The following is a 9,808-nucleotide window of genomic DNA, read 5'->3' as shown; positions in this document are numbered from 1 at the left end:
CATGTGCGATCGACTTGGGTGGCAGTTGGGATAACCGCCTACCATTAGTCGAATTCTCCTACAACAACAGCTACCATACAAGCATTAAGGCTGCACCTTTTGAAGCCCTATATGGTAGAAAGTGTAGAATGCCTGTTTGTTGGGCAGAAGTTGGAGATGTCCAGATGACAGGACCAGATATAATTTTTGAAACAACGGACAAGATTGTCCAAATTCGCGATCGATTGAAAGCTTCCCGAGATAGGCAGAAGAGCTACACAGATTTGAAGCGTAAGCCTTTCAATTTCGAAGTAGGCGACAAGGTTTTACTCAAGGTATCACCCTGGAAGGGGGTGATGCGATTCGGTAAGAAAGGCAAGTTAAGCCCGAGATATATTGGACCATTCGAAGTAATCGAACGTGTCGGATCGATTGCCTATAAGTTAAACTTACCGGAAGAGCTCAGTGGTATCCACAATGTGTTCCACATCTGTAACCTGAAGAAATGTTTCACTGACGAATCACTGATTATACCGCATACAGATGTACACATTGACGAGAGCTTAAAGTTTGTTGAAAGGCCTGTGTCGATCGAGGATCGACAGGTCAAGAAGCTTCGCAGGAAGTACATACCGATTGCGAAGGTAAAATGGGATGCCCGTAGAGGTCCCGAGTACACGTGGGAAGTAGAATCCACGATGAAAGAAAAGTACCTTCATTTATTTCAATAAATCTCGAGGTCGAGAGTTCTTTTAAGGGGGTGAGGATGTAACACCTCGAAGTTTTGTGTCCAATAATGTATTAACACGTGTCTTGGGTTTACACGTGGTATTAAATACTAAATAAAGGACTAAAGTTGAAAAACATAGAATGCATGTAAATTCGAGGGTTAAGAATGTCAACAAGGAATAATTATACTGTACAGTAACCTTAAATGATGCTCGTACCTTCAAACGAATGAATCATGGATCGTACGGGACGAAATGTGGAAGAAGGTGAGAGATTACAAACTACAGGGGTTAAATGTGTCAACATGTTTAATTTATACCTCTGAGTGACCCTTTGACAAACCGAGGCTTTGTAACAGTAAATTACGCTCACTAGGATATACGATATAAATTTCGAAGTTCCGTTTTAAAACGAGAAAGTTATGATCAAATCCGTATGCGAAGGGTTAAAAGCGTCAAACATTGAAAGTTGTGACTTTTAGGGTAGTAATAAATTAACCAAGGGTTAATAGGTTGGGTAAAAGTTCCGAGGCCCTTATTCGTAAATAATTGAGGCCCAAATCGCAAAGTTACCCCTTCGAAACCGAAAGGCCAGGGCAATAATTACAAAAGATTTGAAAATCTTGAAATATTGGTCTCAGGCGGGCTGCGTTAGCAAACCAAGCAATCTTACGCGGGCCGCATGGTCAGTGGAAGATATGGGTTTGTCAGAAAGATTCAGGCGACCCGCGTAAGAGTTAAGTGACCTCTTACGCGGGCCGCGTCAGCCCCCAGTAACAGAAAATGCGGACAGGTTCACTGTTTGTTGTTTTAACCGACTTGGAAGGCAATTATGGCAGCATGGGCGCCCCCTAAATGTCCCCTAGCACTCAGGGACAGCTGCTGATCATCCATGAGCAATTATAGACTTAGTTGTGATGATCTTGTGCTTCCATTTTCACTATAAAAGGCCTTGTTGTGACCACAAGTTCTTCACACCTCAAACCTGCCTTCTTGATCACATCTGGAGCTCAAGAGCACTCTTCAAGCATCTCTGGTCGTGTACCAATCTTCTGTAAGTGTGCCTAACCCTTTGTGATTTAGTTTTTACATAGTTATAGCTTAAAAGTCAATCCGTCGTAATTAACGATTGACTTTACGATAAATCACAAATGGTCCAGTGGTTTGTCGAATCGAAGGTAGTTATATGTTGGTAATCATGTGAGCTTTAAACCCCAAAAAGGGCACCCTCTGATTCCAACTCTAACTAGTCCGAATGTCGAGTCAAACTTGCTTAGGAAAAGTCAACAGAATGCCTTTTTGCGATTTTATGCATAATCAGTAATGTAGATGGTGTGTAACCTGTTTTAACACTCATATAACATGATAATAAGTATATTAACTAGTCTAAGCTTGTTTGATCCGACCATTTACAGTTTGGACCCGGTTCGGAACCGAAAGTCGCAAAACTTTGACTTTTTCTTTGACTTCAGTTCTGACCCGTTATGGTATGATTTAGATATTCCTTAGGACTCTCTTAGGACCAGGTTACATGATGGTATAACCCTCTGTGACCGGTTTGTTGTTTGTCCGAGTCTTTAGCACATTTCCGTTAAATGCTTAAAAGTTGACCGTAACGCCCCTTTTACTTTAAAACGAGAATTTTGGACATGTGAAAGGACAATAACCTTAGTTACTGATTTCTAAGCATGTCCCTAAAACTTCACGTCAATCCGAGGTCTAGAATAGGAGTTATGCTAAATAGCGCAATTACGGAAATATTAGTAATTAAATGGCGCAATTAGCATAACGCCTATCTAAACCCAAATTCGACACCAAACCTTTTACACACCGATGTAAAATAATATTTTGGGATTTTTAAAGATTTTTAATTATTTTTAACCTGCTCATCACCTGCGGTTATGGCATCGGTTCGGTAAATACCGAATATACCCTTTTCGGACATAACTTGAGTTCTACATGGTATTTTAACCCGATTCCAGTTGCTACTGATTTTAAATAATAAATAAAGTATTTTGGACTTTATAAACTGTTCGGAAAACTCAGATTTCCTGTAGAACTCAGAAACCTCTTTTATAACCTTTAAAATGACCGAAATACCCCTACGGGGCTTATAATGGATTTAAACTCATTACGGGAATTATGGAAGGTATCCTACAGATACTCCAACCTCTTTAAAGCATATTGACTTAGGAAACCTGTGTAGGACTCTTACGGTTACCAGTTACGCCTTTTGCGCGCACGGTTCGGTTTATGTAACTAGTTTACATAAACTAGCCGAGACGGGTCAAACCTTATTGTTTTGACCTCAAAATCCAGAGTGTGGTTATATTACCCATATGAAACAAGTCTTCAAACTTGTTGGGTCCAAATCACATTCCATTCCCGGTTTTCGCCTTTCACGCGATTAAACCGTAATTATCCATTGAAACTGACCGGTCTAAGCTAAGGCTACATTAAAGACCCGTTAGGATTCTAATAGGTTGTTTAAACCTTCGTTCCAGAATAGGAGACTAGTAAAAGATACTTGCATTTGCTTATTGTGATTATTACTTTCTCAGGTAAATACTTTTTAACTTATTTTCCCTATACGGGCTTGGGTTACGGTATATAAAATACCGCTTGGTCGGGCATCAAATCTTCCATCGTTTGGTGGTTAATTGAATAATTTGATCGGCCCGTTTAAACAGTTTTGTTTACTTAAAAGCCTTTGGGGGGTTAATGACCATGTCCCGGATATCCTTGGCATCATTTTACGAAATGGCCATGACCTAAGCGCGGAGTGTAGGCGTACACTCATCATTGCATAAATAGTTGATGTGGTGTGTCTATTGATCTTTAACCCGGTACGTCCGGGCTACTGAACGCATAAGGAACATGTAATTCGTTCACAAGATTATATATTTAAATAATTCTCCCAAGTTATAAAATGTTTATGCCACGTGCATCCAAATCAATTTTCAATCATTTTCTAAAATGAGTCAGTTAATTGTATTTACCAGTGTAAACTGACGTATTTTGCCAAAAAGATTAAATGCAGGTACTAAGCGTAATTGGCTGGATATTTCTCCTTAGCATCAATAAAGAGTCTTGCAAGCTTAAGATGCCTACGTCTGTTGAACAATATTTATATTTTTACTTTGATCCCCTGTGGATTATATTTCGACGATTGTGATACTTGGATATTACATTCAATGGTTGAAATATATTTATCTTTATGCTTCCGCTGTGCATTTATATATTGTGTGGTTTGACTATATTGTTGCCAACTACGTCACGGTAATCCCCCACCGGGCCCACCGGTGATACACGTGGAAATCGGGGTGTGACAGTACAGCAGGAGTGTTATCCAAACCAAAGTTACGGTTGTGAACAGAGCTTTGAACATCAAGTATATTCGAACCTCGGTGACGATGGTGAGCCGGAGGATGTGTCTGTTGACGAGGAAGGTTGTTACCCGGTTACATTTTCGTTTGATACAACGCAGACCTTTTCGTCACGTAAAGAGTTGGTGCGTTGGGTATAAGACACGGCAAAAGACAATGGTTTCCTCATTGTGATTAAGAGGTCGAATAAAAGAGGAGAGAATTACAAGATTTGGTTTCAATGTACTTTTGGTGGGGAGCATAAGAGTATAGCTACACAGAGGAAAATGGGTAGCAAGAAAATAGGCTGCCCGTTCGAGATGATCGGGTTTTCGGAATCATCCGGAAGTGTTTTGGAGGATCGAGGTGACGAAGGCGAAGCATAACCACACTCCTATTGAAAACTTCGAGGGTCACGCGTATGCGAGAAGGCTTTCTTCGGAGGATAAAAAACTGGTTAAGGAGTTGGTAGAGCAAGATATTCCCAACCAAAGTATCTGGCGAACGCTGACAAAAAACAATCCGACTAGAAAGCTTATTCCGAAAGATATACACAACGCTGTTCAGAAGATCAACGCCGAAAAAAATGTCGGTAAGTCTCCGATGCAAAAACTTGAAAACATTCTTCTCGAAAAAAATTACATTTATTACATGCGCACGAATGAGATATCGAACGAAGTTGAAGATGTCTTCTTTGTTCACGAAAAATCATTCACTATGTGGTGTGCCTTCCCGCATGTGCTAATGATTGACGCCACCTACAAAACGAACATGTACAACCTACCATTTGTTCAGGTCATAGGCATGACGTCGACAAACAAATCGTTTACGGCTGCTTGTGCGGTAATTTCCGCTGAGAAGTCAGAGAACTACCTATGGGTGTTGCAGAGGATCAAGTCTATGCTGGTAGGATGTATGGAACCGCGCATGATTTTAATAGAAATGGATTTTGCGCTAATGAACGCGTGTGAACAAGTTTTTCCAAAAGCGCATAAGTATCTTTGTCGGTTCCATATTCAACAAAATATTAATAAGAACAGCAAGAAGAAATTCTCTGACAAGGAGTGGAAAGAATTCGTACGTACATTTTGGACATTGTACGAGTCTACGACCGAGGAAATATACAGGTATAACTTGGAAAACCTTGAAGCACAGCTGAAAGAAGATGACCGTGAACGTGGGTATTTCTTACATAATTATGTTCAAATTTTATATAATAACAAAAACTGACTATTTACGTTTTTTAATTTTAGAGGTTTTTTATTATTTGAAGAAATCCTGGTTGGATCCGTACCGTGAAAAGTTTGTATCTTGCTGGATTAACAAAACTATCAACTTTCACCAAACTACGACCAACAGGGTTGAGGGCAGGCATGCAACATTAAAAAGTCACTTTCCAAGTCATCGCAACACACTGGATAAACTTGTACTGTATGTTGATCATGTTGTTGATAGACAATACGCCGAGATTAGAAGTAGCTTTGAAACAAGCCTCCGAAAAGTGATGACGCACCACAAGAATCAGCCCATGCTTGCATATATTCTCAGAAAGGTTTCAATATATGCGATTGAGCTTTTGAGTATGGAACTAAAACGTAAGGAAGACGGGTTGAGAGCCTACGGTGCAAGCTGTGGTTGCCAACTTTTTACTAGCTGTGGTTTGCCATGTGCCTGTCGTTTGGAAAAGATGGAAAATAACGGTAATTAATATTTTTGACCTTTCTCGGTATGATTTTGCCACCTAATTTGTTTTCATCCACAGGTCAGCAAATCCGGATCACACACATAGACGTGTTCTGGAAGAAGCTTGACTTCAAGCCTGCAAGGAATAACATAGAGGATATCGATGTAGACGCGGAATTTGAAAAATTGAAACAACAGATCGATCCAACACCCCCTCAAGTGAAAAGGAGCTTCTTTGAAAAGTTTCAGCAAATCCTCAATCCAGGGAACAATAACAAAAAACCTCCTGCTGTTCTGAAGAAAACTCGTGGTCGCCCAACATTGAAAACGCAGGAAGAAAGAAAGGTTGAAACCGCTAGAAAAAGCTCTTACATTCCGTCAGAAGAAACTTGGGTCGAGGCCTCAGACGATCTTCCCCGTCACAGCTCGCACATATCACCCGAAGATTCTAGAAGAGAAAAGAATACCAAACCGCTCAACCTACACCCTGATTTCCCGATGATCAAGCTCGGTCCTAAGACGGATATAGCGATCCGCAACTACGCATCTCAGATTCCCAAAGTGATCCATCCATACATCGTTAGAATAAAGGACGTGAAACCAGATGGTCATTGTGGGTTTCGATCGGTGGCTGTTGGGTTAGGAGTGAAACAAAATTCATATTTAATGATCCGAAAACAACTTATAAAGGAGTTACGTATGAACGAATCGCTTTGGAGGTAGGTTTTCGATCCGGGAAACATAGGACATTATGATGCGCTGGTTACACGGATCGATTTCAAGGGGGTGGGACGAGCAGGTATCGAAAATTACATGACGATGCCTGAGACGGGGTTTCTTATTGCCCAACGATACGGTGTGATTGTTCACACCTTCGACATTCGTGGGAGCGATACAATTTTCCCTCTGCTGGGCGGGCCAAACGAAGCTGAGCAACCTCCCCTGGTGGTTGCGGTTGTGTTCGTCGACGATAGGCATTTCATACATGTAGAGCTTGGAGGTTGTTATCCAATGCCTCCCCCAAACCTACTCTGGAGAGCGAACAGAACAGAGCGCGCAGCAGCCTGGCATACATTATACAGGGATCAGATCAACGCGTACGAAATGCTTACGTATCGTCCCCCTGACCTTAATGTAACCCCATATGTTCACGATGTATCTTAAATGTGTTTAATTATAATCACGTTTGTGTTTGTTCAATATATGCGTTACATCACGTTAAAAACCGAATGTCACCGACACGACCCAATCAGATTCAATACGCACTTGTACGACCCAAAATGACAATATACATCATAATACTACAATTAATGAAAAAATACGTCATGTTCATGTACGGTAGGCGGCTGATACACATAACACTACTCATAGGAGTCCTTGTGCTTTCAAACCAAAATGATACGATATAATGGAACATGACATCACACGTAACCAATTTGATCCGACACTTGCCGTATAGTCCATATATGTTAAAAAATGATGTTTAATGTAAAAAGCGTAAATTTTAGACTATTATCGACGCGTTTGTGAATTAAAAACAATTTTCAAAAAATAAAAAAAAGGGCTTAAGTGCCGCGCTTTGAGCTAAACGAGGCGCTTTGGACATCAAAGCGCCGCGATATGGCCATAGCGGGACGCTTCGGTCCATCGTTTATACTAAAGCGGGGCAGCTTCTCCCCCATTTCAACCAAAAACAAAAAACAACCCAAAACACACACAAGCGGGGCGATTTGGTTCATCGAATCCGGAGATCGATTTTTCAAGTTTTCAACCGATAAAAGGTAAGACCGAACACCCTTAATCGTTTCAGTATATCATACATGTTGATATTTGTTTTGATTGGGGCGGTTCAGATCCGGCTGGGTTCATGTTCTTCAAAATGAAGAACGAAAGCGCCGCGCCGAGGCTAAAGCGGGGCGCTTTGGTTCATGTTTATTTTATTTATTATTTGTTTAATTATTATTATTTGTTTAATATTATTTGTTTATTATTATTTGTTTAATATTATTATTTGTTTAATATTATTTGTTTATTTAATATTATTTGTTTAATATTATTTGTTTAATATTATTCGTTTAATATTATTTGTTTATTTAATATTATTATTTGTTTATTTAATATTATTATTTGTTTAATATTACTTGTTTAATATTATTTGTTTAATATTATTTGTTTATTTAATATTATTTGTTTAATATTATTTGTTTATTTAATATTATTATTTGTTTATTTAATATTATTATTTATTTGTTTAATATTATTATTTGTTTGTTTAATATTATTTGTTTAATATTATTATTTGTTTATTATTTAAACTGTTTAATAATATTATTTGTTTATTGTTTTATATTTAATATTATTTGTTTATTATTTAAATTGTTTAAATAATATTATTTATTATTTATCTATTATATTTTCAACGTGCAGGGATGGATTCCTCCGATGACGAGATTGAGCATATGGAGGCTGAGGGAGAGGTGGGGGACGAGGGAGAGCCGGCATGTCCGTACCTGCAGTTTCCGCAGGGGTCACGGGCGAGGGGGAGATGCGCTAGGTTGCGCAACATAGAGATTGGGGGGCATGTAGGGATAGACTGGGAGCTGCTGACTACCGTGGGAGAGGTCGAGTGGGCGCGTGATATAGTTGGACTAGATACTCCTTGGTCGCGCCTATTTGAGTTAGCGATGGAGGACTCGTACCCTGAGCTTACGGTCGAGTTTCTTTCTACGTTTACATACGCGCCGCATCCGGCGGATTACGTGGAGGACCCGGATTTTCCAGTCCACGAGGTTACATTCCGTCTCGCCGGTCAGGAGTTTCAGATGAGTGTGCGGCAGTTTGCTGTCCTTACAGGTTTGTACACAGAGCCTGAGCTTGATACTGATTTATATACGCAGGCGGTTACGATGATGGACAGGCAGACGCTTATCAGTTTCTGGAGGGCCATTTCCAGGGTTCCCTTTGGGAAATCCTGGCAAAAGGCCACCTCCATTAGAGACCCCTTGTACCGATACCTGCACCATGTTATCGCGTCATCTATCGCACCGCGGGGTACCAGCAAGGAGAAGGTCAACCTCAGTGACCTTTTCTTTCAATACTGCCTCATTCGCCGCCAGCCCTGCGATCTAGCAGCCTACCTGGCAGATTACTTTGCCACAGCATACCACCGGCAGCTCCGCGGGTGGCTGCACACTGGCTCATACATCATCGCCATTGCATGCTCGCTAGGGATCGTGCCCGAGCATGATCCGCTGCTGTCCGATCCGATCCCGTCATCCAGGTTGGGCTGCGCGTCAGTATCTAGCATGCAGATCACCCGTACCTTTGATGTTGGTCTGAGGTTCAAGGGTCGTGACGGGCTGATTTGGCAGCCGGAGGTGTTGCTGGAGGTCATCCCGGTTGTTATTGAGGTGAGGCCTGGAGTGTTAGCCCCTCCTCATGTTCAGGAGGCCGCTCGGCAGGCTCAGCTACAGGCTCTGGGCCTCGATCAGCCTCAGGACGAGCCTCAGGCTCAGGCTCAGCCTTAGGATCCGGCTCAGGAGGAGCAGGTCGAGGAGATCCCGTTACCACCAGTTCAGCCAGCTCCTGAGCCGCCACAATACCCGCAGCACGTTTACGCTGACCTGCCTCCGGCAGCGCGTGAGGTGGCTCGGGACTTCAACCGGCGCCTCAGACGTCAGGGCGCACGCATTGACTGGATCGTCGAGACGCTCGTTGATCTACGAGAGCTCGCTGGGTTGCCTCCACTTCCCCTCCCACCATTCCCACCGCACGAGGATTAGTACCTTACTTTGTTTGTTTAGTGTTTTGTTATGTATTATGTACTCAGTTGTACCTTTTTGTTTTGTATTGTATGTACAAACTGATATACATATATATATATATATATATTGCAGTTAATCTTCTATTTACATCACGTTGGTTTTGGATTGTTTACGTTTAATTCTTATGGATTTCTGTACATTTTATTTAACGTGTTCGTTTAATTTAACAAAATAAACAACGTTAAGAACTTATATTATACACATTCTATAAAAATAATGACGTAATGAC

This window comes from Helianthus annuus, chromosome 3 (genome assembly GCF_002127325.2).
Source record: "Helianthus annuus cultivar XRQ/B chromosome 3, HanXRQr2.0-SUNRISE, whole genome shotgun sequence".
Classification (NCBI taxonomy): Eukaryota; Viridiplantae; Streptophyta; class Magnoliopsida; order Asterales; family Asteraceae; genus Helianthus; species Helianthus annuus.
Note: the sequence above shows the minus strand (reverse complement) of the source record.